General features: G+C 41.3%; 1 protein-coding gene across 3 annotated transcripts in view; it reads right to left on the reverse strand.

Moving 5' to 3' along the window:
- Positions 1–27,958, reverse strand: part of Fbxo34 (F-box protein 34) — a 73,766-nt gene that overhangs the window by 23,232 nt on the left and 22,576 nt on the right. The gene's annotated exons all lie outside the window — the stretch shown is intronic.

A 27,958-nucleotide genomic window follows, 5' to 3' on the forward strand; every position in this document is an offset into this window, starting at 1 on the left:
ACCAGGTCACAGAAGGAGGTGTGGTGGTTGGTTGTTTTTATTGTTGGCTATAACACAAAGCCCATGAAGACAACATGAACGTTCAGCTGAACGACAAACAAATAGGAGGATCAGAACATCAGCAATCACAGAGAAACAGGAACATCTTTGGGGGACTGCAGCCAATCCGGATACATAGTCAAATCAGCCCTTCAAGTCTCAGATTTGAAATACATTTTAGGAAAACATGTATGGAGACCTCCAACTACTACTAAGGAGGATGGAATAAGAGAGAAATAAACCCCGCAGAAAGCAGGTTAAAAATTTGAATTTTTAAAGTTTTTCATATTAGCAAAAGTATAGAGGAATTAGAGTTTATAGCCCTGAAATTATATTTAGAAAGAAAAAAAATGATGTCATGCCTATATGATGCTGCTTGGCTGTAAACTTTTTTCATGATCCTCCTGCCTCAACCTCTAGAGTGTTGGGATTACAGGCATGTACCACCACACCCAGCTCTTAGCTATAAACTTCTGGCACAGTTCTGGGAAAGCCATAAATCTAAAACCACACATACCGCCGCCTTCTGCAGGCTCTCATGTGGAAAGGGGAGAGGGAGGGAGAGGAAGACCAAACGTAAGAGAAACAAAGCCCAGGGAAGGGGAGCAGTGGAAATGGCTACTTTTAACTTGACATGGAGAGGAGGGTACTGAAAAGGGAAAGTACCGCTGAAATGATCAGGTTTCCTACTACAGACCTAACAGACACAGAAGAAATAAGGAGGCTCAAGAAGCTAAGAGAGGAATCCTTGGTTTTGAGACAAGGTCTCCCATAGCCTAGGCTGGCCTCCACCTGGAGGATGACCTTGAACTCCTGACCTTCCTGCCTCCACTTCTCAGTGTTGGGATTACAACCATGCACCACCATGCCTGGCACAAATCTTGTATATACTAAATTTTAAGAAAGATCACATCATTGTGAATTTCCCTTTTGGTCTTTACAGTCACAAAGACTTTTGATTATAAAAGATCCATGTTTAATTTTTCTACCACCCACCAATTCTTCCACATTTCTACAAATCCCAGAAAACTATGTGACTCCTCAAAGAATTTTTAATTGTTTCCTCAAATTATTACTGAATAGAAAGCTATACCTTTAAAATGCAAAGATTAAAAAGTATCAAGAAGTCTAATTAAATATTCTTTATAAAATCGTCATGCTGGTTTATTAGCTGTCCCCTTCAAGTGATATACCTGAATGGATGTCAAGACACAGTGTTCAAATTGCTTAGAACTTGAACTAAAGCTCTCTAGATGCTCATTCACTGAGTTATGTTTCTCTCAAAGAGATCTGATCTTGGTGTTGGGGAGATGGTCAGTCAGCAGTGAAGTGCTTGTGGCGAAGCATGAAGAACTGAGTTCGAATCTCAGCACCCACGTAGAAACCAGCATGGGTGATGTAATTCCAGAGCTAAGGAAATGAGGATAATCCCTGGGGCTTGCAGACCAGCCAGACTAGTCAAATCGTGCAGAGAGCCTATCTCAAAAAATAAGGTGGGAAGTGAGAAAGAACCATGCCCCATACAAACACGACTCACCTTATCCACCAGAACTCACCTCTTAGTTTTTTCCAGTTATCTCAAAGTTTTGTATAATCACTGAAGAAGTCAAATTACCCACCTTTTTTCCTCCAGAAATCCCCTTTTATCTATTTTAATTGAAAATAGATTTTTTTCATACAATATATTCTAATAACGGTTTCCCCTCTCCCAACTCCTTCAAGATCCTCCTCAACCCCCCCTGTCATCCCAATCCATACCCTGTCCTCCTTAGATAGCAAACAGCATCTAAAAAATGATGATAACAAAATAGAACAGGACAAAAACAAACAGAAGAAAAGGAGTCAAAGGAAAAAGCACAAGAAACACACACAGACCCAGTGACACACCTATCTGTACACACCAGAATCCTGGAAGAACACAAAGCCAGAAGCCATGATATATATGCAAAGGACCTGTAAGGTTTAAAAAAAAAAAAAAGCCTTGTAACAGGCTTCCTTTTGGGCCACCATCCAGCTTCCAAATCATGACACAGAGAATTCTTATTAGTTATGAATGCTCTTTTCTTAGGCTTGTCCCACTAACTCTCATCTACATTTTGCCTCAGGGCTTTTTACCTTTCTTTCCTTCTGTATGTCCTACTCTGTGTCTGGCTGACTGGCCCTGGGGGTCTCCCTCTCTTCTCCTTTTTCTTGTTGCCTCTGCCCAGCAGCCCCGCCTATCCCTCTCCTGCCTAGCTATTGGCCATGCAGCTTTTTACTAGACCAATCAGGTGCCTTAAGGCAGGCAAAGTGAAACTGCAACACATCTTTACATAATAAAATGCAGCATAAACAAAAGCCACATACCTTTAATTAATTAAACAAATGTAGCATGAACAAATGTAACACAACTAAAGTAATATTCCACAACAAGCCCTGAAAAGAACCTCCAAAGATGCCACTGAGTTCATTTCACATTGGCCATCTATCTGTTGCTGGCCATGAGGCCTGTCTTTCTTTCAGACAGCGGTTTGTATCCCTGCCCATCTATATTTGGAATAAATGAATTAATTTTTAGTGCTTTTAAGGCTTAAGACAAGGGTAAAGGTTGAGATGCAGCTCTGTTGATTGAGTACTTGCTTAACATGTACAAGACCCTGGGATGACCTCCAGCACCACATAAACTGGGCATAGTGGTACACACCTATATTCCTAACTAGCACTTGGGAGGCAGAGGCAAGAGGATCAGTTCAAGATCATCCTTCGCTGTGAGTTCAAGACTAGTCTGGGTTGCATGAGACCATATTTCAAGACCAAAACCAAACCAGGAACAGGGTAATATATATGAGAAAGAACTTCTGGAAGTGGGGTGTACTACTGTAAGCCTGTACTCCAAGAACTCAGATTCTGAGTTTGAAGCCAGCCTGGGCTACAGAGTAAGATCTGTCTCACCTGTCCACCACTACCAATCTGCACTGATTTTTAAAATAATTAAAATTTTTTTTCAGGGCTATCAAGATGGCTAAGTGGGTAAAGGTATTTGCTGCCAAGCCTGGTGACCAACAGTCAGTCTCTGAAACCCACATGGTGGAGGCGAGAACCCCCAAAAGTTGTCCTCTGATTACCACACACTCACTGAAGCACTGTGGCACACGCACAGGGACAGACACATGCATGCATGCATGCACCAATAAATATAGGAGAAAAATAGTAAGAAATAATCTATATGTATCTGGAGGATAGGGTAGGGGATCTGCCTTACTCTAGAAAACTACTGTCTAGAGCTGTGGTTCTTCACCTTCCTAATGCTGTGACACTTTAATACAGTTCCTCATGCTGTGGACCATATGCTCCAACCATAACATTATTTTCATTGCTACTTCACAACTGTAATTTTCTTGTTATGAATTGTAATGCACATATCTGTTTTCTGATGGTCTTAGGTGACCCCTGTGAAAGGATCATTTGACCCCTTCAAAGGAGTCAGGACCCAGAGGTTGAGAACCACTGGCATAGGGGCTCAGGGAAGGGCTGACACAGATAAAATATATACGCTCATGCATGTGTGAGTACAAGTACCCAAGGAGTTGGGTCCCACGGTGCTAGAGTTACAGGTGGCTGTGAGCCTCCTGACATGGGTTCTGGTCCTCTCGTGAGAACAGCACATCCTCAATCACCAAGCCATCTTTCTAGCCCCTTCTTTTCTTAAAAAACAAAAGAGGGGCGGTTAGGGCTGGAGAGATGGTTCAGCAGTTAAGAGCACTGGCTGCTCTTCCAGCGGAGCCAGGTTTGATTCCCACCACCCACATGGCAGCTCACAAGTCCAGTTCCAGAGGATCTGACAACCTCCTCTGGTCTCCACAGGTACTACATATATGTGGTATACAGACATACCTGCAGACAAAGCATCCATACACATAAAAAATAATTTTAAATAATGGGGGTGGGGCATGTCACCATGTAGTCCAGACTGCCTTCAACTCACAATCCTTAGCCTCCCAAGACCTGGACTTACAAGTGTAAGCCCCGTAGCTGGCTGAAGTGCTAATTTTCTACTCGCTCACTGTTTCTTGTGTGTGACAAACACTACTAGGTGCACATACAGAACCGTACACTGCTGAACCCAGCCCCCCTGAAATACAATACATGCAAGCATCTATCCCTAAACGTACATTTAAATTACAGATGTGGACAAGTGTGCACCCTACCACAATGTTTTCATGAACACGCTGAGTTTTAAAGATGTCCCATGGCACCTCAAACAATTCGGGACCTATTCTCCTTCATCCCATTAATGTTCTCAATGGTGTGCCTCAGTGAGTCAGCGCAAACTGCCCTCCAGTTTGTACACCAGCTATTTTAATTCTCATGTGCCTATCAAATAAGCATCTCAACTGAGCATGTCTAAAGTAAAAGTTCTGACTCCCTTTGCACATTCCACAGTCTTCCTCATGTTAATAAACAGAAACATTATCTTTCCACTTATTAACACCGGAAACCTTGACTCTTTCTTGGCCCCTTTTTCCTTCCTCATGCCCAGTGTCCTCAGAGGGCAGAAGGTGGCATCAGCTCCCCTGCAACTGCAATTATGGACGGTTAGAAGCCTCCATGTGGGTGCTGGGAATCCACTTTGGGTCCTCTGCAAGAGCAAGAGCTCTTAATCACGGAGTCATCTTCCCCAGCTCCCACCCTACCATCTTCCCCACTACACCACACTCCATCAGAAGTTCTGGCAGACAGGCTCACTTCCCGTTTCTGCTTACCTGTCTCCTCTGTGCTTACTCAGCTTAGTGGGAAACCAGACTCTATTTCAAATATGACACACACAATCCTACCTCCCAGCTTTGACACTTGCTGATACAAAACCTGCTGCTTCCCAGAGATATCCATTCGTGCCTTTTTCTTTTTTCTTTTCTTTTTTTTAAAGATTTACTTATTTATTTTGTATACAGTGTTCTGTCTGCATGTATCCCTGCAGGCCAGAAGAGGGCACCAGATCTCATTACAGATGGTTGTGAGCCACCATGTGGGTGCTGGGAATTGAACTCAGGACCTCTGGAAGAGCAGCCAGTGTTCTTAACCTCTGAGCCATTTCTCCAACCCCTCATGTCTTTTTCTTCCTCCTCTTCCTCTTCCTCTTCCTCTTCCTCCTCCTCCTCCTCCTCCTCCTCCTCCTCCTCCTCCTCCAGGTGTCTGCTCAAATGTCTTCTCAGAACACTCCTGGACTGTTCCCACAAAGACTGCTCACTCATTCTGCACACGCTCCCTCCCTCCTGACGTGTGCTACAGCGCTCACATTCCTGCACTACAACAGCATCTCTAAGTGGACAGTCGGGGTGTGCTCACCTCTCTAGGTGCCAGTCCCCAAACAGTACATTTGCAGATATACAAATACTGTCAAGCACAACTTACACAAATTGTTCAGGAGGCCTCAAGTTCAATTCCCAGCACTTTCACCTCCAAATTTTAACATCTGTTTTTAGGTCTGATGTTCTAATTACATCAAACTATCCACAATGTCTGTAATATTAGTTCTCCTATCCTGTCTTCCAAAACTTTCCTGTTTGCATAATAAAATATAATACTTTCTAAGATTATCCCTATCCATAGATTTTATTTAGCTAATCTAAAATGAATTATACTTTGATTTTTCCCTAACTTTTAAATTCTATTCATAAGCTAAACTGTACTTTACTAACTACCAGAAAAATTTTAAATTTCTTTTCATCCTACAGAAACTAGGGTAACTAGGTTGGGTGGCAAATCTCAAATCCCTTTGTATTCCTTTTATTCTGCTGCTCAGCAACTTGCTCCACCACACCTTTGCTTTACTCTTAAAGAAAATCCCTAAGATGATGCAGGCTCTAAACAGCCTTGTCCCATACCAAAATCCAGGAAATGTACTTCAAAATCTCAACCATCACATGTTTAGAGCAAAGACTGAGAGGGCCACGTGGACAACCAGGCCTAAGGAAAATCACTTTCTACTTTTGTCTTCTCATGTGATTCTCTATTCTCTGAAACCTCTGCCAGTCAGCCGTTTTCAAGGTGGACTGGGAGAAGGATGGGGATGGTAATGACACTGAACAGGAAGTTATCCGGTTATCCTCAGGTACACAGGCAGCCATCTGGACCTGTTTTGGTGTTTTCACAAGGTGACAGACCCCTACTCAGGGGACTGTCATTCCTTTACAATATCCCTTAGTTGTGCTCTGTCATAGTTATAAGCTAAGGCTATCTGAACAACCCTGGACAGGTCATACGATTAAGTCTTCAACAAAATAACTGGATTGTTTTTATATTCTCCTGAAAGCACTAGACCAGAACCCTGCCTCAGTTAGAATAAGCTGATTCCTTGTTACCATGGTAATAAGCTGCTTTGCTGAAAATGCAGAGCATTCTGGGGCGTTGTTCTTATTAAGAATGAGATAGGGGCAATAGAATCAATTCTAGAGTACATTTATAAACATAAGGTGATGCTTTTGGACTCTAAGAAGACCGAAGAAAACAAAAGTGTTGGACTATATTCTGTTATGCACAGCTCTGCTCCAATCAAGACCTTAGCATTACACATTTTCAGACTGGTCACAAACTCAAAACATACTAGGAAACCTCAAAGGTTCCCATGCAATGGTCTTGTTAAAGATCCACTAATGTGAAACAGGAAAGCAGGGAAATCAAAGGGTAGTGTGCAGAACTGATGGTGCTGAACCACTAACAGTGTAAGAAGCTATCTCAACAAATTCTTAAGAAGTACTATTTAGCACTGTTGTACACTCATGTTTGTGTCCCTTATGCTGGACCCTTAGTCCCAATGTGACTGTATTTGGAGGTGAGACTTTTAGGGGATCATTAGATCATTGAGATGGAGACCTCATAAACAGGACCTGTACCCTTGTAAGAGACCTAGAACACTCCTTTTTCCTTCTGGTGAAATGACCATCAGCTCACCAGGAACCAGTTCTCACTGGACTCAGTAAGATTTCAAGCATGATAAACCCAAAACAGCTCCAGTGCAACAGTCACAAATGCTGTGAACTATCTCAATAAAAATATCATATATGCTTACTTTAGGCTGTTATGCAAGAGACAGGAAATTGAGGATGGCCATTCCTCTTGGCAAGACAGGGAGAAGCTCTGCCCACTAAGGTGTCTGGAATAATCTCCTAATAAGATGACCAGGTATTCCTGGCAAGTAATTCTTTTCATTTCTGACAACTCATTGAAGAGTGTAGTTGTTTTGTTTTGTTTTCTTAACTCTTCTACTCTTTGGGACCCTCCACCCAGCTCCCAAATAAATACACTGAGACTTATTCTTAGTTATAAATGTTCGGCCTTAGCTTGGCCTATTTCTAGCCAGCTTTTCTTAAATTATCCTATCTACCTTTTGCCTCTAGGCTTTTACTTTTCTCTATTTTATATGTCTTTCTTTACTTCTTATTCTGTTGCTGGCTGTGTGGCTGGGTGGCTGGCCCCTGGTGTCCTCTCTCTTTTCCTTGTTCCTCCTTTTCTCCTATTTGTTCTCTCTGCCTGGCAGTCCTGCCCATTTCTCTCTCCCACCTAGTTATTGGCCGTTCAGCTCTTTATTAGATCAATCAGGTGTTTTAGACAGGCAAAGTAACAGAGCTTCACAGAGTTAAACAAATGCAACACGTTTACATCATTAAACAAATATTCCACAGCATAAATGAATGTAACACATCTTCAACTAATATTCCACAACAGTGGAGAAAGCAAAAGTCTATCAGCTTCTACAAATAATCATCTTATTAAGATTCTTTTACTTCAGAAAGTTCATGCCATGCCCTAAAAATTTACCACTGGAAAAATTCTAAAGCCATTCTTGGCTTTTTTTTTTTTTTTTCAAAGAAAATATCATGTGCCACGGTGGGCATGCGGGGTCAGAACTCTTCTATTTCTAGCATGGGAGGAGACATGGGGATCCAGCCCAGGTCACCAGGCATAGGTAGCATCAAGCACCTTAGCCTGCTGAGCCATCCTGCCAGCCTGCTTTGTCTACTTTGGTTTTCTCAAAAGATGAATAAAACAAGATTACAGCATTAACAAGTTAACCCAAATGAAAAATATTTTAGTGAGTCATAGAGATATTTTTAATTATAATTCAACCCACATTGGTTTCTTTTTAGTTGACATGTTCCCATTTTATCACGACCATCTGCCGTATCAACAGTACTCCAGCTTTCACAGAAGTTTTAACAAAATTATGACTGTGCATTAAAAACTATAAACTTTCTCACCTTAAAGTTTTAAAGATTTGGGGGTTTTAGAGATAAGGTCTCAGTATGTTACCTAAGCTAGACTTAACACCCCCTAACATCCAGCTTACAGATTATTTAAAAAAAAAAAAAGCATCCACTATGAGACTCTAAACAGAAAAGGGAATACCCTAGTACATTTCCCCAAAGCCCACCCTATCTGTCCAAGTGAACCGTGAGAGGCCAATGCAGCTGCCCACATTACCACCTCAGGCTGAGAGAAGAGCATCTGGACAACCAGGTACTCATTGTCACTTCTACGAGGTCCAGTACTCGAGTAAGCTTTTCAAAACCCCACAACAATGGCTGAAGGTGCAGTTTAATGGTAGACTCTTCTGGCATGCACAAGGCTCTCGGCTCAATCCTCAGTCCAGCAAAAATCAAGTAATAAAAGCCTTATGTAATTCTCTCTAGACCATGCTTTAAAAGGTCCCTCCCTTATTTATAGATTCTGTACTTCAAATGCATGTTGTAGGCAATGCCAAGGCAAATGCAGATGAGTTTCAGATGAAGGCAGGGTTAGTAACCACAGGACCCAGATAACCACATATAATCCCATTTTTCACTAAAGGTAATCTGTTAACATTCAATTCAAGGTGATTTTTTTATATGAATCAAGTTCTGGAGAAGGTCCTTTTAGATACCACAGGATGTTGGTCTCGAGCATAAGCTTATAAAGAAAGCTGTCCCCCACCTCCACCATGCATGTCTGAGGGTAATCACTGAAAATCTCGTGAGAACTGAAAACAATAATTAGCCCATATCACAGTCTGACCTAGATTTCGTCACACTAACTAGAGAGAAGAAGAACAGGAAAACCTCTTGCACACAGAAGAGGATAGTAAGAGAAGACAGAAAAGAGGAACCTCATTTTGTATAAATGCTTACTAAAACCTAGCAACTGGATATTCCTATATACTGAATCTTTACAAAGATCACTGTGGTGATTTGAATGAGAAGGGCCCCCATAGGCTCATGTATTTGAATGCTTGGTTTCATGGTTGGTGAAACTGTTTGGGAAGGATTAGGAGGTGTGGCCTTCTTGGAGGAGGTATGTCAGTGGAGGTTTCAAAAGCCCACACCAAACCCAGTCTTTCTCTCTCTGCCTCCTCCTTTCGGATAAGGATATAAGTTCTCAGCTACTGCTCTAATGCCATGCCCATCTGCCTGCTGCTGGGCTCCCCACCATGATGGTCATGGACTCACCCTATGAAACTGTAAGCAAGGCCACAATTAAAAGCTTTCTTTTATAACTTGCCTTGGTCATGGTGTCTCCTCACTGCAATATAACAGTAAATAAGTCAACTACCATTCTTCACAAGGTTGAATTCCAACTTTTACCTGGGTCTATGTGTAATTCACATGTCCAGTGTCACAATGGACTTGATCAGGAATCCATTCCCTTTAGTTACAACAGTCACTGTCTTGAACCACAAAATCTTTTGAAAAATTAAAGCATGTGTGTGAAGCACAGGTATTTAACTCAACAGGTAAAGTACATGCCAAACATGTACAAGGCCCTGGGTTCAACATTCAGCACAGAAAGAAAACAGAAAAAAGAAAAGGAAGAATGTATTCCTCAACAGGGGAATCTAAGAGTTTAAGTGACCTAGAATCTTACCCCCTCATTCATCGTGACCCCCCCCCTTTCATTTATTTTGAGACTGGGTAGTATCAGGGCTGGTCTCGAACCTGTGATGACAAGGACCTCACCTTTGTCTCTGAAGTGCTGCCTCCACTTACATCATCACCTTGTTTCCATGACATTCTGCACTGTGATACAGCTATCAGTAGAGACAAGGCAGAAGAATGCCGTGGACTCTGAAATGGAGGGCACTAACAGTCTGAGCAGCCCATTCACATGACACGGATGACTCAAAGTCTCACTAGATTATGGCCCAATTAACTGCTTACCAGAGTGGATGAACGTTGGTCACGAGACCCGCCAGGGACGGATAGCTGGAACTGCTAAAGAATCGGAACAAGGAACTATTACTGGGTCCAGTCCTCCTGAAGACCAAACTACGTAACCTGATACTGTTTCATCTTCCCACATATTCATAAGCAAACAAACAAGCACAAGTCATTCAGTTTAACCACGAGAGATAGTTACACTTCAGGGAAATGAAAAAATTTCCTCCCACAAGAAGTAAAATCTTTCCTGACTTGCAAACCAACTGGAGACTGGCTAGGCCTATTTTGAAATCTCTTTAATAGTCGAGATCATTTACCTATTTTATCAAGAATTCTATCACAGGTTCCTGGGTAAGACTAAATACATAGCTCTGCCTTGATCATTCCCCAAATACCAAGAGGGTTTGTGGTTTACACACACACACACACACACACACACACACACACACACACACACACACACACCTCATCCATTCCCCCAAAGACACAGGACCAGGAAGTCAAGGGCTGGGGAGCTGGTTCAGTGGACTATGCCCCTGTCTGACAAGTGTGAAGACAGGCGTTTGGATGCTCAGCCTTCAGTTAGGTAAATGCCAGGCAACTGGAGCAGCTGACTGCAATCTCAGCACTTGGGAGGAAGAGACATGCAGACTCCTGGGGCAAGCTGGCTGGCTAGACTAGCCAGAAGTGATGAGGGCTAAGTTTACTGAGAAATTCTGCATCAATAACTAGAAAGTGATGGAAGACATCTCCATATGATCGCACATGTATGCTCACATGTAAACACCCACACACCTAACAATAAAAAAAACAGTAGCAGTGCTAAAAACGGAATGACTAACAGTTTTCTGAAACATTGCCCAACTTCCCTACCTTCTCTTTCACTCTTTCGGGTATACACAGAACCGCCCTTCGCCCTTCTCCCAGTCGCAAAAAGCCGAAGGTCCTCTTTAAAACAGATGGTTGTCTGGCCTTCAGTACATCCATCAAGGTGCAGGCAGTGTGAGGTGATGGGGTACGGAAACCAATCTGCAAAGTGTGGCATGCTGACCTGCTGAATATCCGTAAACTAAACAAGCAATCTCAAAACCAAAGTCTAACCTTCTCCCATCCCTGTCTCTCTGAAAGCATAAGAGGGATGTTCTCTGAAGTTCTATAACTAAAATTAAGTTCTCCCAGGAGAAATGATAGTCCTAAGGCCTCCTCCCTAAAAGTGTTGAACAGGAAAGAGTAACTTTCAGGAAAGATGACTGGGAAAACACTATGTCCAGAGCCAAGATGAACTTTGTCCCAGACTATTATTGTCTGTTCTTTGTGGCTATTAATTTTCCCTTAAAACCATTTACTCAAAAAAACTGCATCCATCCCCAACTTCCTGGTTCCTTAGGAAGAATATATTTTTTTAAAAATGCATGCCTTTTCTCCTGCTAATCTACTGTGGTTTATTTCCACAGAACTCCATTACGGAACCTTCGGAGGGTTCCATCCACCTACATTCCACTACACAGTGATCAAGCACGCACTAGACCCAGCCGTGATGTGAGTAACTGTGAGCACCCAAGCAGCGTCGGGGAGGGTGGGGAGAGAAACTATGCCCACTTGCAGGGTTTGCTGACTTGGGTGGTGCAAACAGCTCACCACAAACCCTTCAAGCTACCGTACGACGTTACTTAAGCCAGAGTTAACAAGTTCTTAAGTGCATGCCTTGCCCAAGGAAACCAGAAGATGCCCTGTAACTGTTATGAGTACTATGTGGGTGCTGGGAATTGAACTGAATCCTCTGCCAGAACAACAGGTGCTCTTAACTGCTAAGCATCTTTCAATCCCAATTAAATGTTTAAGTATGAGCCACCTTTAATATAGCACTGACTTGAGCTTCATCTACCAATACCTGTCCCAAAAAGCTAACAGGTGGGCCTCCACTTCAAGGGAAAATGAAGTCTCTGGGAAATCCTATCACAGAAAAAAAAAAAATGTGTATATATATATACACAAAAATTTCCAAACTAACTGCCAGGTCACCCAACAGTGAAACTTAACATTAGCTGGTAAGTCCTACTTGTGTATTCAGAGCTTTCCTATTCAAATTCCACTATGAAACAAGAACCACCAAGAATTTAGACATCTCTAACATAAAAAACCATAAGGGAGGGAGGCATGCCTACAATCTCAGTACTTGGGAGGCAGAGGCAGGAGAATCATCTCGAGTTCAAAGTCAGTCTATGTTCCACAGCAAGCCACTGTGGAAGAAAAGAGGGAGGGAAGACAGGAGCTGAGCTCTACCAGGAAGGCAGAGGCAGGGGAATCTCATGAACCCAGAAACTTGACAGAGTGGGGAGGAAGGAAAGAAATTAAATCCTCCATAGAAAAGACAAAACATTGTATGATTATGTCTAGAAAATCAAGTTATCCGAGTTCAAAAGAAAACTACGAGAAAAAGGAGAAAAAAGGAAAGTCGTCAAACCAATTACAAAGTAGTTCCCAGATTACAAGGTTCATCGAGTATGCAGCATCAATTCCTCATTCCTACACTGGAGGACAAAGTCAGACAAAGGACGAGGAATTCCCCTAGGCATGGTTGCTCATGCATGCGCTCATGCGATCTTAGCACTCAGGAGCCTGAAGCAGTCAGACTGGATAAAAAGAGGGTTCCAGATAGCCTAAGATCCAGAAAGATCCTATCTCAAAAACAATACCCACAAAAGAAATTCAAGCAACCAGACAGCAAGAGAAAACTATGAAACTATGTTGTTTCTTTAAGATGAAAGAGGCAATAAAGGTAGAGGGAGCGAGGAAAACTTTTTAAACTAGAGTCCCACATCCAGCTAAACAATAATAAGGACAGAATAAGCCATCTTCAGACATTAAAGGCATGGGAAAGTAAAATACCTCACTCCAAATCTACTTCTTTGGTATACCTAGAATTGGTTGTGCCGAGAAGCTGTACATCTGTTGTGATGGCTAAATGTAATTGTCCATCTGACTGCATTGACCTCTGGTGTGTCTGTGAAGGTATTTTCTAAAAGGTTTCACTGAGCATGTGGGTGACACTGTCTCACTGCCTGGGGTCCTTGGATCAAATATAAAGGAGACTAGGTGCTGAGCAGCACCCTTCCCCTCCCCCTGCTCCTGATTGTGGACGCAGTGTGACGGCTGCCATGCCTGCCATGATGGACTAGCTCCTCACTCGAACATCAACCCTTCCTTCCTTCCTTCCTTCCTTCCTTCCTTCCTTAAGTCCAGTATTGCCACAGCAATGGAAAGGGTAACACATGCACCTGTGCAGACACAGGAAAGCTCCGCAAGCTCCTCTTCTATAGAAGAGATTTACATCATCTTCGCTCTCAATAGTGGATACAGGGACAGGTGTTTCTAACTCCTAGAAAGAGAGATTGGTGTGACACTATCCCCAGACAGAAATTCCCCTGGGGAGCTATTCAAACGCTTGCTTTAAGTGTCCACTGACCTTCCACAGCCTGCTCCACTTTCCTTTCCCTGAAGGCCAATAAGTCCTAGCCCTCTGCCTGCTACGCTCCATTCAAGGTTCAGCTCTCTTGCTTCACTTTGAGTTCCATACAAAATATGCAGGGTTCCTCTACTTAGGCCTGTGATAAAAGTTCTACATTCTTTGTGTTGTCTACCGTTGGCAGTATATTTGATGGACTAAAAATGTGTCTACACAAGTTTAACTTTCTCCAGCAGGGACTATGAGAGTATGTTCTGCTATAATTAAAGACTAAACTAGTCAGGGGAATGTTGTTCAGTGGTAGAGAGTTCACCTACCATGCAGAGCCCTGGGTTCGAGTTCTGTCACTGGGAGTGGGGGTCAAGGGCATAGACAAGGACAGATAGGGTAATGGGATCTCAACCAAGATAAAGAAGACATAAGCTCTACACAGGAAGTCCAACACAACCAGGCAGTGCTAGCTTCCAGATGCTGGTGGCAGGACACTGCAGAGTGGCTCAGCAGAAAAGCAGATGGTCCAAATGGGAGTGCATCTTTGGGAATACAGAGTTATGAGAATACCTCAAGAGTCTGCTCCTGAGAGGAAATGGAAAAGCTGACCTAGATGAATATAAATAGAGAAGTAAATAAATACAGCAATGTCAGGGAGCGCTGAGGCCTATGAAAGGGACACTAGCTTACCTGAACAGTAACTATGAAAGTGACACTAGCTTACCTGAACAGTAAGTACTTACAGTCTTGGACGTAAACACTGAATGACAACTAAGCAAACTGGTAATCAATCACCCACATTAGAAGACAAAGAATAAAAGCATTTCTGGGAATGAGGAAAAAATGAAATCCTCATACTTGAAGCTGGAAACTCAACAACCAAAATGTATGAATACTATTAATGGTCAACCACAGTGGCAAAAACATGTAATCCCAGTAGTTGGGAGGAAGTAGACAAGAGGATCAAGGGAGTTCAAGGTCATCCTCAACTACACAGTAACTTTGAGCCTAGCCTGGGCTACTTGAAACCCAGCCCAACAAAAAAAATAAAGAAGAAAGAAGAAAGAATGCTGTTAATAACAGAGAGGTAAGCTGGGCACAGTGGCAAATACCCACATCTCAGTGCTTAGGAGCTGAGGAAAGAGGAGTACCATGAGTGAGGCCAGTCTGGGGAAGACAGGCAGACCAGGAAGACCCTGTAGAGAACATTTAAGCAAATGAAAAGAAAAAACTGAAAGTACTGTCTCCAGGGGAAGGTTGAGACTGAAAAGCACTGTTGCTTTTAAAATGCTGCTGTTCTTCCAAGCAACTCTTACAGAGCTACTGAATAAACTGCATGCATTTAGTATTCAGATTAAAACTACAGAACAAAAACATGACTATGACAAAAATTCAACTATTTAGGTCATAATTCCTTTGTAAAAGATTTTCTGTTTTAACTGTGTGCGTATGTGTCTATGTGTGGGTATGTGCACTTCAGCGTAGGTACCCTTGGAGGCCAGGATATCCAATGCCCCTAGAGCTGGATTACAGGTTGTAGCTTAAGTTTTCCTGCCTGGCCCACAGTCAGGACAAATATCTATCACCTGCCAGTCCCACAGCCCCTCAGACTCGACCAAGTAAACACAGAGACTTATATTGGTTACAAACTGTATGGCCGTGGCAGGCTTCTTGCTAACTGTTCTTACAGCTTAAATTAATCCATTTCCATTAATCTATACCTTGCCACATGGCTCGTGGCTTACCGGCATCTTCACATGCTGTTTGTCATCGTGGCGGCTGGCAGTGTCTCTCTGACTCAGCCTTCCACTTCCCAGCTTTATTCTCCTCCTTGTCCCGCCTACACTTCCTGCCTAGCCAATGGCCAATCAGTGTTTTATTTATTGACTAATTAGCAACACATTTGCCATACAGAACATCCCACAGCAACAGGTATTGGTAAACTACCTATGTGGGTGCTGAGAACCAAACTCCCATACTCTGCAAAAGCGTAAGTGTTCTTAACCAATGTGCTACCTCTCTCATAACACCCTCATAACTTTTCACATTAATAAATCATTTTCCCCTAAAAGAAATTTTCTTTATTATAATCTAAGGTCCTATAACATTATAGAAACATTAAGTTTCTAAAAAAAAAAAAAAGTATTACCTGAATAAAACTACAGCTATCTGACTCTCCAAATTTTCCATAACTCCAAGTTCTTTTTAATTGTTTTGTTCCTATGTCACAGGGTATACCTAACTCACCTCAAGAAACATGGGAGTTACCTCAACAAGTCATGCATTTGGTGGCAGTCTGGTTTCCTTCAAGACAATATTCAAGCACTATGAAGGGACTGTTTCTATTTAACATTTGTGTAAGAAGTTAAAATGATCAACTCAATAAATTCTCAAATGTGCCCTAAGATGACAACAACTTTGATCTTTCATACTGTTACTCCCAACATGAAAGGTAATACTTTTAGTATGTGAACATAATCTGAAATATGAAATACACTGTTTTAACTGGGATACCATTTGTTTCTAGTTTATACCTTTACATAATTTCTATAATTTTTTTATTATTATTTCTGAGTGTGTGTATTGAGGCACATGTGTGGAGGTGACAGGATTTCTTTTGGGAGTAAGTTTTCTCTTTCCACTGTGGACTCCTGGATCAAACTCAGGTCATCAGAATTGTGCAGCAAGAGCTTTTTATTCTCTGGGCTCTATCAGTCTACCTCTTTATATAACTTTAAGGTTGATTCTTTCCAGTTAGGAAAGTTACCACAGGTTGGGGACTAAAGGTCAGTGATAGACCATTTGCCTAGCAAGCACAAGGCCCTGGGGTTGGGTCCTCAGCTCTGAGGGGTGAAACGAAGGGTGGGGAGCGGGAAGGTTACCATGGCCTGTTTCAAAACACAATTCATATAGCAAATGCTGTTTCTAGACAGGATGATGGTGAACACAATGGCATCATATTAAGGAGGAATTTGCTTAGCACAGACAGCTAGGATAATATGCAGACTGTAGTCCAACCAAGGCACCTACCTACAGGTTTGCATGTATTCCCTTAAGAGTGACTTGATTTGTTTTAATCTAGTATGTTATCACTTCTGGATTTAAGGAAAACGGGTTTCATAGCTTGCTATGCTAGTATGCAGGCAGCCATAAAGAAATCCTAACACAAAATAAAAAGATTCTTTTGCTTTTAGCATTGACCTAAGATAGACAAACATAAAGACAGTCTACCTTTCCCACCCTTTTTGGCCTAATGAGGCAAACCTTGCCTCCATTACTAATTAGTAAACCCTGGTGTTAAAGAATAGTGTGCTCTACAGGTTCACAAACACTCCTCACTCCTACTCTAACACCAGTAGTCTGGAGTCCAACTTTTGGGGCATGAATTCATGAAAAAGTGCCCAAAAGAAACCTTCACTGATTTCTTACAAAGATTGACTTCAGCAGTACACAGAATGATACCAAATTCAGAAGTTAGACAGATAATAATTCAATCTCTGGCTTTTGAAAATGCTAACGCACAATGCAAAAGGATAATTGGGCCATTAAAGACAAGATCAGCACCCCTGGAGGAATGGATCCAAGATACAATTAATGTTGAATCTCATGATCATGATGATGCTTGGATAGGAAAGGTGATTTCCAGAGGTTTGAAGAAAAATCAAAACATCAAATGTTTCAATTGTGGTAAACAAGGTCACCTAAAAAGGGACTGTAAACAGAGTGTTTCTAAAAATAATTTTAGAAATTTTTTTTTTTGAATAATCCAAATAGAACACCCCTCCCTCCTGGATTATGCAGAAGGTGTGGTAAAGGCAGATGTTGGACTAATGAATGTAGATCAGTAAGGGACAGTCAAGGTAATCCTTTGTCATCAGGAAACTTGCTGAGCAGCCTCTCACAGGTCCGCATGTCAAATTTGGTTCAGTCCTTTCCTGTCACCATGGGAGAAATTCTTTCCCAGAGCAATTAAAGAACCTAATGCCTACTATAAAAAAAAAAAAAACATAGTGCTTGGAGTGATAGAACAGCTATAGAAGAGAGAACAAAAAAATTCAGGAGAAATCATGAAGCGAATTTTTTGGCAGACTTCTATAAATGCACAAAGACCAAAATTAAAAATACAAATAAATGACATTCTCATTGAAGGTCTTGTAGACACAGGTGTGGATGTTACAATAACTGTACCAGAATTTTGGCATCCAATGCAGGAGGTAAATATTCAGCGTTTAGAGGTTAGAACATTATCTCAAGTGAAACAGAGTGCGAGATGGGTCGAATGTATAGGGTCAGAAGGACAGAGAGGAAAATTAAAGTCCTATGTGGCTAATATAGCTATGAATTTATGGGGAAATGATTTATTACAACAATGAAAAACCCTGATTAACATTCCTCCAATCTCAGAAACAAACCATAAACTAACATATATTTCTGAGAAAAAGAAGGTATTATAAAGAACAGTCATTGACCATTCAGATTGTACAAGAGAGGGCACAACAGCCACTGATTTTCCAAAGACACCAACAGCTCTACCTTTAAAATGGTTAACAGACGAGCCTGTATGATTCAGCAATGGCCTTTAACAACAGAGAAACTACAGGCCTTAGAACAGCTGGTACAAAAGCAGTTAAATGCTCAGCATAGTGAAGAATCAACCAGCCCTTGGAATTCTTCTGTATTTGCTATTAAAAAGAAATCTAATAAGTGGAGAATAGTAAAAGATCTAAGAGCTGTTAACAAGGTAATTCAGCCAATGGGCTGTCTACAATCTGGAATTCCTTTGCCTTCTCTGTTACCTAAAGGATGGCCTCTTATAGTTATAATTTAAAAAGACTGTTTCTTCTCAATACCCTTATAAGAAAAAGACAGAGAAAACATTGCCTTCACAGTGCCTACTTACAATAATTCTCAGCCTGTTAAGAGATATCAATGGAAGGTTCTCCCACAGGGAATGTTAACAGCCCAACCCTGTGCCAATATTTTGTATGACAGCCATTGGAAGTAATAGATAAACTACTTCCTCAAACTATAGTTTACCATTACATGGAAAACAATTTTACTACCTGATTCAAATGTAGATACTTTAGAAAGAATGTTTGAAGAAGAAAATTTTTGAGGATTACAAATTGCTCCTGAAAAGATACAAAGAGGAGATTCTATTAATTATTTAAGATATAAAATAAGTCTACAAAAAAAAATAGAACCCAAAAGGTGAAAATTAGGAGAGATCAATTACGGACTCTTAATGACTTTCAAAGATTATTAGTCTACGGACCACTATTGGGGTAAAAAATGATGGAACTGAATAATTTGTTCAAAATCTCACAGGGTGACAAGGACTTAAATAGTCCAAGAGAATTTATCAGCTGAGGCTGAGAGAGAATTGGCTTTGGTGGAAAAGAAAATACAGGATGCATATGTGGATCATGTGGCTCCAAAGCTTGATTGCATTTTGGTTATTTTTACCCTCTAAGCATTCTCTCACAGGAATTTTAATGCAGAGGGAAGATATTACATTGGAATGGATATTTCTACCAAATAAACAGAGTAAAAAAAATAAAAACTTATGTGGAAAAGATCTCTGAGTTGATTTTAAAAGGAAAATTGAGACTTCATCAATTAGTAGGAATAGACCCAGCAGAAATTGTTGTATCTTTAACTAATGGTGAAATTGACAAATTATGGGCAGAACATGAACCTTGGCAAAGAAGTTGCAGTAATTTTTTGGGAGAGATTAACAACAAATATCCCCAAAACAATAGAATTAAATTTTTGTATATATATATATATATAGTATACAAATTTTGTATATTGATACAACTTTGAGATTATTTTTGTTGGAACATACTGTATATATCTTTCTACTCTTGTTCAAGAGTATACAGCTATAGAGCTCATTTAACAATGTAATACAAATTGCTAGTCCTTGAACATTATTATTACCAACTAATTAACATATAGTTAATCACCTATTACGAACTTGTAGACATATTAGGTATATTTTGAAGGTCAAACAGATATATTTTAGATAAATAGTCTTCAAACTTCAGAGGTCTACAGAATATGGCATTTAAGATATTTTAATAACAGATTTTTTTTTAATGACAATGAAACATGTCTGCTCCTGGCAACACCCATCTACTTCAGAAGATGATGGGCATCAAAGAAACTCCATATGGAATTTCTGTGTGGCAAAAGTTAGTCATTGGGCAAGAAAGTACCCTTGCCTTGACTGCTGACAGTATGCTGTCCAAAATGGACAAGCAGGACACAAGAGAAAGGACTGCTGAACCTTGCCAAGACAAATAGGACAGTCCTTCAGAAAAATCCTGTTTCACAGATGAGTCTGTCCAATATGTTAAGCCTGAAGGCTGAAGATGGATGCCCCAATGTTGCAGAGGAACCTTGGGTGACTGTCCAGGCAGCCAGCTGTTTCTGTCATTTCTTTTCTTTCTTTTTTTTTTTTATTTATTATGTACACAGAAGAGGGCACCAGATCTCATTACAGATGGTCGTGAGCCACCATGTGGGTGCTGGGAATTGAATTCAGGACCTCTGGAAGAGCAGTTGGTGCTCTTAACCTCTGAGCCATCTCTCCAGCCCCATTTCTGTCATTTCTTACATTTTTTGGAAGTCATTTATTTGCACTTCCTGCTTACTCAGCAAATATTATTTCCTTCTCAGGTCACTGAGGGAGTTGACGACTAGTTAGTTATAGTTTTCCTTGTTAACAAATTGAGAAAAGAAACTCACCAAAGAGGTGTAAAGTGTGTAAGTCTGAAAGAAATCAAAAGATAGTTTTGTGTTGGTAATACAAGTTAGGATAGAAAGTGAATTAGGTACAACACTTTGGATTCACCAAAATAGGACAGATAATGGAGTATTTTCTATGAATTTGTCAAATGTTTATGGACTGGACATTGTTAATGTAATTCGTGACTGTACATATTATATATACTTATTGTATATAGTTTTTCGTATGTTATAACCTTCTTTTATTGTTTTAGACAAAATAGGGGAAATGTGGTGATACATTGTGTACCCTAATAAAATCTATCTGAAGATAAGAGAACAGAACAAGCCACTAGATTAAAAACAGAGCCAGGCAGTGGTGGCACACACCTCTAATCCCAGTACTTGGGAGTCACACGCCTTTAATCCCAGCACTTGAGATCTTATGCCTTTGTTGGAAAGTACATACACCTTTAATCCCAGGAAGTGATGGCTGGGTGGAGAAAGGTATATAAGGCGTGAGGAGACAGGAACTAGAGGGTCTTTCAGGCTGAGGAGTTGGTGAGGTAAAGGGTGGTGGCTGTGGCTGCCCTGCTTCTTTGATCTTTCACCCCAATATCTGGTACCGGTTTTTTTTTAAATTATAAAAACATTTAAAATTCAAGCAACAAAATGCTACTTAAAATTTTCTTTCAAAAGGCTGCTACCAGCCTGGGCCTGGAGAAACAGCTCAGTGGCTCCGAAAGCTTGCTGCTCTTCTCAAGAACCCTAGTTCTGCTCCTGGTACCACATCAGGTGGTTCACAACAGCCTGGAACTCTACCTCCTGGGGACCATACTCCCCTTCTAGCCTCCTTGGGTACCTGTGCACATATGGCATACACTCATATAGATACACATAAATAAAAAAAATCTTTTCTTTTAAACAAAGCTGCTACCAGATGTTTTTTTCTAATGTAAAATTGTTTTTCCAATTTACATAAAGAATATAACTACAGATTAATAGCTGTTATCAATTTACTCTTATTCACAACTTCATGTTAACCCTGCAGTACTTACTCTAGGTACATAATACTGATCTTTTCTGGCTTCTAAAAAGCTTAGCACTTCAGGGAAGTTTGGCTTCCCTGGGTAAGAGATGGGCACCACCCCTATCAATTCCCACCTCACAGTCCCTAAAAAACAGCTTCAAGTTTTTGTTCTTTTTGAAACAGTTTGCTTTTTTCCATCCTGAGTTTTCCCAGACTATTTCAGGACTCTGACAAACCTGCCCGTGACTAAGTCCCCTCCTGGGAACAGTTGCCTCATTATCACTATTAAAAACAGTCACTCCTAATACTCGACTGATAAAGATCTGGAAACTCATTGTAACTTGGGGAATGCAAATCCCACCCTATCCAGTCTAAAGATAAATTTGTTACACTTGGAATAACAGCTCACCCCCTCACCACCTGACCACTCCAGCAGTTTTTGTGTTCCAAATCAAGCTCCTCAGTTTGCTATAAATTCTTACTAATATTAAGATTTTATTACTATTTCCTTCCTTAAAACCAGTTAATCCATGAATTACTGTCACTCCCCAGTCCCCTCTCTCACTGAGGAGCAAATGCCCTCATATTTCTAAGGTAAAACAGCTTCCCAACTGACCTGTCTCAGAAATATTTTGAACAGTACATGTGTTATTTGGTAACTTTTGTTCTTGGCAAGCTAGTCCTCCTGCCTGGAAAATCAACAGTAGATAACCTCAAGAGGTCTTTTCCTAAACCCATCAAATGGAACAACTACTTACAAACTCAATTCTTCCAAAAAGTGTATCCAAAACAGAGATGAGAAAAACATGAATAAAAAGAAACAAAAGAAAAGCAGATGATCACAATCACAAATTTATCTTTACTTTCACCCAAACTCAGTATTAGAGACATGTGACATCAGCACAAATTATCAGTCTGGAAACCCTAGATTCAATCTACTAGTAAGACCCCCTAATGCACTCACAGAGTGCTACCCCAACCCAGAACAAGCTGAGCTATTTAATCTTTACTCTTTAACCCAGGGGAGTGCAATAAACTCCTCTGGCAGGGACATTAGCTCTTCTCGGCATATTTTAAATAGAAGTGTGTGTGAATGTATTCACAATATAAAATCAACTACAAAATCCAATTGAGGAACTCAGGCATTCTAGGCAAGCACTCTAGTACTGAAGCACACATCCAGCCCAGCTTCTCACCCCCAACCCCAAGGCAGAATCTCCACTGTGTAACCCTGACTGGTCTAGAACTCAGAGAGCTCCTCCTGCCTCTGCTTCTAGTTTTTCCTTTTTAGCAAATTAAGTAACACGCTCTAATAACAAGGTTTTTATTACCTTAATTTCTACTTAGTGACCAACATAAATATTTACAAGATTTGTGCAGCAAGCAGGATGTGATAAGATTACTTATCCTGCTCCACAAATGGGAAAGCACACCTGGTACTGGAAAGCTAGTTGCTGCTCCATGTTAGTGAAGTCACTGGTTTTGGAGGAGAACCTATAACCACTGCTTGACTGAGCACAATCCCTAACAACAATCATTTATATAAATATAAAAACATATGTCTTTATACTCAGCAAGTATAGTCTTCATCCCTCATCAAGGAAATTTCTCCTTATAACAGACAGGTGACCACTACAGAAAACTACAACCAATCAAAACACAGACTTGTAGCGCACAGACCTCATGATACATCCACAAAAGACTCACACCCAAGGCTCAGCAAACACTGCGGAAGAGGGTTGGACAGACTGTTAAGAAGATCAGGGAGTCTGCTGTGAGAGTGTGTCTCCAGTAATGTCAGAAGCTACACCCAGACTAAGTCTCACCAACATGACTGCCCACCAAGAGCTGAAGGAGAGGGGGAAAGCCCACAAAGAACTAGAAGACAACAAAGGAAAGCTGGGAGTGAGAGAGGTGGTCCTCCCCAGAGAGGAGCACACATATTGATTACCCAACCCCAAATGGTCAGCCCTGAAAACATGCATACAAGTAACATTATACAGACTGCATGGTACATTTAGGAATATATATACATATACATATATGCATGCAGTAACAATTAGTGAATAAAGTAGGCCGTGGATTTGAAAGAGAGCAAGGAGGGTATATGGCAGGGTGTGGAGGGAGGAAAGGGAAGGGAGAAAGTTTTTTAAAGACAGCAGTTACTCTATCGGTGACAACGTCACCTTGCTAACACTGTTAGAGCTGGAAGAAAATACTGATTCATTAAAACTTAGTGAAAGCAAGCGTTGTTTTGTAACTTTTTCACCATCCAAATACAGGTACGGCCCCCACCCCACCATCCCTCCAAGCTTTTAAATATGTTCCACAGGCCAGCAGGATGATTCAGTAAACAAGCAAGCGTGATAACCTGAATTCAATTTATAAACCCCCTGGATGAAGAGAACTGACTCTAAAAGTTGCCCTCTGACCTCCTCATGTGTGCCAGCACACTTCCACACACAAATACACACAGGGAAAGTGAAGTAAATTTAAAAAGCCATAATCAGTGTGGAGCCCTTAAAGAGGTACTGATGACCACCTACTACAATCTCGTCATTGAAGTATCAGCGAACTAAGCAAGAATGTATGGTACTGACTGGCTGAAGTATTTCAACCCTTAAGTATGGATATTGTTTTCTAGTAAACTACCATTTTCTTCTGAAAATCTGATCCTCAAATGTAGTGATGCTTAATACTTATGATACAGTGTAAAGAACAATATACTTCAAGCTGAAAAAAAAGTTCTAGCTTATACTTAATTCCATACATATCAAATGAAGATAATGACCAGATTGTGAAATACTAATTTGAAATGCAAACTATTAAAGTCCTCTGACTACCTCAGTACTGCGTTCTCATTCTCTCCTCCCTCCTCCCTCCCCCCATGTCTCTCCTCCCTCCCTCTCTCTCTTTCTCTTTCTCTTTTATTTGGTGTTTGAGACAGGGTTTCTCTGTGTAGCTCTAGCTGTTCTGGAACTGCTCTATAGACCAGGCTGGCCTTGAACTCACAGAGATCCACCTGCCTCTGCCTCCTGAGTGCTGGGATTAAAGGCGTGCGCCACCACCGCCCAGCTTAGTGCTTCATTCTTAAGGCTGGAGTTATTACAGTGAGTTCTCTGTGAAATCAAAGGAGCTGTTCTTTCTTTCCATGTCATCAAATGCTGGTTTACTTCATATAGTCAACATTTTGTCATCCAATGGATTTCCCAAAGGACAAACTGACCCTAGAAATCAGTCACTTAAGTAAAAGTTTAAGGAAGGAGTAGACAGACTAGAACTTAGCCACTCTGTAGCAGAGCACTAGCCTATCAAGTGCTAAGCCCTGGCTTGCATCCTCAGAACAACAGAATCACAGTGTGATGAAGATGATGATGATGATGATGATGATGATGATGATAATGATGATGAGGTGTCTGTGTGTTACATATATACATAGAAACTGGCATTCTATGCCCACAACTCTAAGCAATGCCTGTTTTCTCTGATCCCCCACTTGTCAATCAATAAAATGGGACTAAATGCTTGTAGTCACATAAAGGTGCCATGAGGTCTCTCCTAAAGAGACCAGTAAGCATGTTACTGAGGTAACCTTCTGAAGCAATATGGAAGCTTTCCTGAGTTCTACCCTGTGGATACTGACATTCTCCTTCCACATCACTTACTAGGTACAATAAAGGGAAGGTGCTGGACCACATGCCAGCAATCCTAGCTTAGCAAAGGCAAGATCACCACAGGTTTAAGGCCAGCCAGGTTTACAAAGTGAGACCCTGTCTCAGAGAAAACAGAACTACAAAATACGGCACAACTGTCTCATGTCCCCAAAGAATTTATCTGTAATTTAAAGTCAGCACACAGCAATTACTTTTTTCTCATTTTTGAACATTTTTTATATGTGTGGGTGTTTTGTCTGCAAGCATGTCTGCTCTACGTGCACAGATGGTGCCTGCAGACCGGAAGAAGGTGTCAAAACCTGTGTGCTGGAGTTACTGGGGGGTGGTCTCAGAGTACCGGGAACCAATCCCAGGCTCCTGAGAGAACAGCCAGTACTCTTTGCTAAACTATCTCCCCAGCCCCAGAACCTCCTTGTTTAAAAGGAACTAACAGCTGGGCATGGTGGCACATACCTATAACCCCAGCACTCAGGAGACTGAGGCAGAAAAATCCTGATTCAAGGCCTGCCTAGGCTATAGAACGAGCCAGTCTCAAAGAAAAGAAGACTAAATGTAACAAAACAACAACAACACACACACACACACACACACACACACAGACTGATGATTGATTATACAGTAGGGATGGATATTAACAAGGGAAATTACTAGTCTAGTGTGTTGGTACATGCCTAATCGTAGCACAGAAAGCTGAGGCAGGATTACTGTCATGAGTACAAGGCCATGTATGGTCTACATAGCCAGTTCCAGGCTAAGGACAGTGTGGAATTGAATGAGAATTATTCAAATATATTGGCTCATATATCTGAATGCTCAGTATCTAATTGCTGGAACTCTTACGTGAAGGATTAGGACAGTGTTTCTCAACCTGTTGGTCACAAACCCTTTAACAATCCTCTGTTTCTAAAAATATTTACAATATGATTCATAACAGTAGCAAATTATAGTTATGAAGTAGCAACAAAAATAATTTTATGGTTGGGGGTCACCAGGACATGAGGAACTGTATTAAAGGGTCACAGCATTAGGAAGGTTGGGAGCCACTAGATTAGGAGGTGTGGCCTTTTGGAGGAGGTGTATTACTGGGATGGGCGCCGAGGTTTCAAAAGTCCAGGACAGACTCAGTCTCTCTGCCCGCTGCCTGTGGATAAGTAAGCTCTCTGCTCCCGCTCCAGCACCATGCCTGTCTGTCTGCGGCCATGCTCCCTGTCACAATGGTCATGGACTCACCCTCTGAAACTGTAAGCAAGCCTCCAATTCAATGCTTTCTTTTATAAGTTGCCTTGGTCATGGTGTCTCCTCACAGCAACAGAGAAGAGAGCTACACCACAAAACTGTCTCAAAAAAAAAAAAAGAAAAAGAAAAAAAGGAAGGAAGGAAGGAAGGAAAGAACGAACGAACAAGCACTACCCCAAAGGGGTAAAACTAGATAAAAGTAAATAAACATTTGAGACAAGAGCCACACAAAATCATTTCAGTGCTTAGCTATTCAAATATACAATTAAACTCATACAATCAAGGCCACTTAACTTTCCATGCATTTTGCTTTGCTTACAACTGTGAAAAGAATTCAAAGGGAGATTGAAGCCAGCCTGGGCAACACAGTAAGACCTTATCTTACAAAGGAAAAGAAAAAGAAAAAGAAAAATGTCAGCGTGGCTAGATGTATTGTACACATGTTCAAACACATTTTAGTCGACCAGGAACACTGTACAGAAAATGCAGTAGGCCGGTCCTTCAGGGAACACAGAAGCACATTGGGAGCAGAACTCTGACCTGCCGTGCTCTCCTGTTGTGCCTTGTATCTGTAGCAGTAACTACAAGCTGTAAAGAGGACAATGGCAGTTGTTATTAGGGGTACCTTCCTGCTGTGCCAAAGCGCACACAGCAATTTTGAATCATCAGTCCTAAGATCATGAGAGCAAAGGCCGTAGCCAAACGAAATGGGTGGAGATCACATGCAACAATCTTGGAATTAGCTGATAGGACAGAGGAAGCCCTGGCCCTTCTGCAGATGGACCGCCTTTCTCCTTTACACAGTGAAAAGCTTCCTGCTTAAAATGCAGTATCGGAAAAGGGCTTCCTTTTCTCAAAGACACAAATAAGGCCAGTTTTTAAACATAGCATTGGAAGATCATATACTATTTCCTTATATATCATTTGTACACTTAAAATATATGCATTGGATGCTACATGCGAGATATAATTTTCAAAAAGATGTTTTGCAGAAATGTCAGCAAAAAGCTGTCAAAAATCTTCAGGTGCTGCAAACTAAAGCAAACTTCACTTCAAATATATTCACTGAGAGTGGAAATGGACTGAAGCAGCGGCAAAAGGCAAAAGCCTGCTCTGACGTATGCTACTGTTTTTACCCCCAGGACGCGAAGTACTTTCCTATATGGTTTCCTAGCTTCACTCTGGTAGATGAAGCCTAAACCATTACGCAATTGTTTTTGACGCTGTTCACATAACTCAACTATACGGGCTGGAGAGATGAGCCAGAGGTTAAAACCACTAGCTGCTCTTCCAAAAACCCAGTTTCAACTCCCAGCACGCACATGGAGCTCACATGTGTCTGTAACTTCTTCCAGGGGGTCTGATGGCCTCCTTTGGTCTGCATGGGCACAAGACACAAGAGCGCTGCAGAGACATAACATGAGGCAAACCACCTCCACACGTAGATGTAAACATTTCAAAGAAAGAAAATGCCCCACATGCTCACCCACAGGCCAATCTGATGGAGGCCCTTTCTCAACAGAGGCTCACTCTTCCCAACTGACTCAAGTTGACAAAAAGCTAAACACAGTGGCACTGCCATTGCTAAGGTTCTCATCAAGGGCAGCAGCGACACTCTGCC

This window comes from Peromyscus californicus, unplaced genomic scaffold (genome assembly GCF_007827085.1).
Source record: "Peromyscus californicus insignis strain IS unplaced genomic scaffold, ASM782708v3 Scaffold_12__1_contigs__length_115047231, whole genome shotgun sequence".
NCBI classification, from domain to species: domain Eukaryota; kingdom Metazoa; phylum Chordata; class Mammalia; order Rodentia; family Cricetidae; genus Peromyscus; species Peromyscus californicus.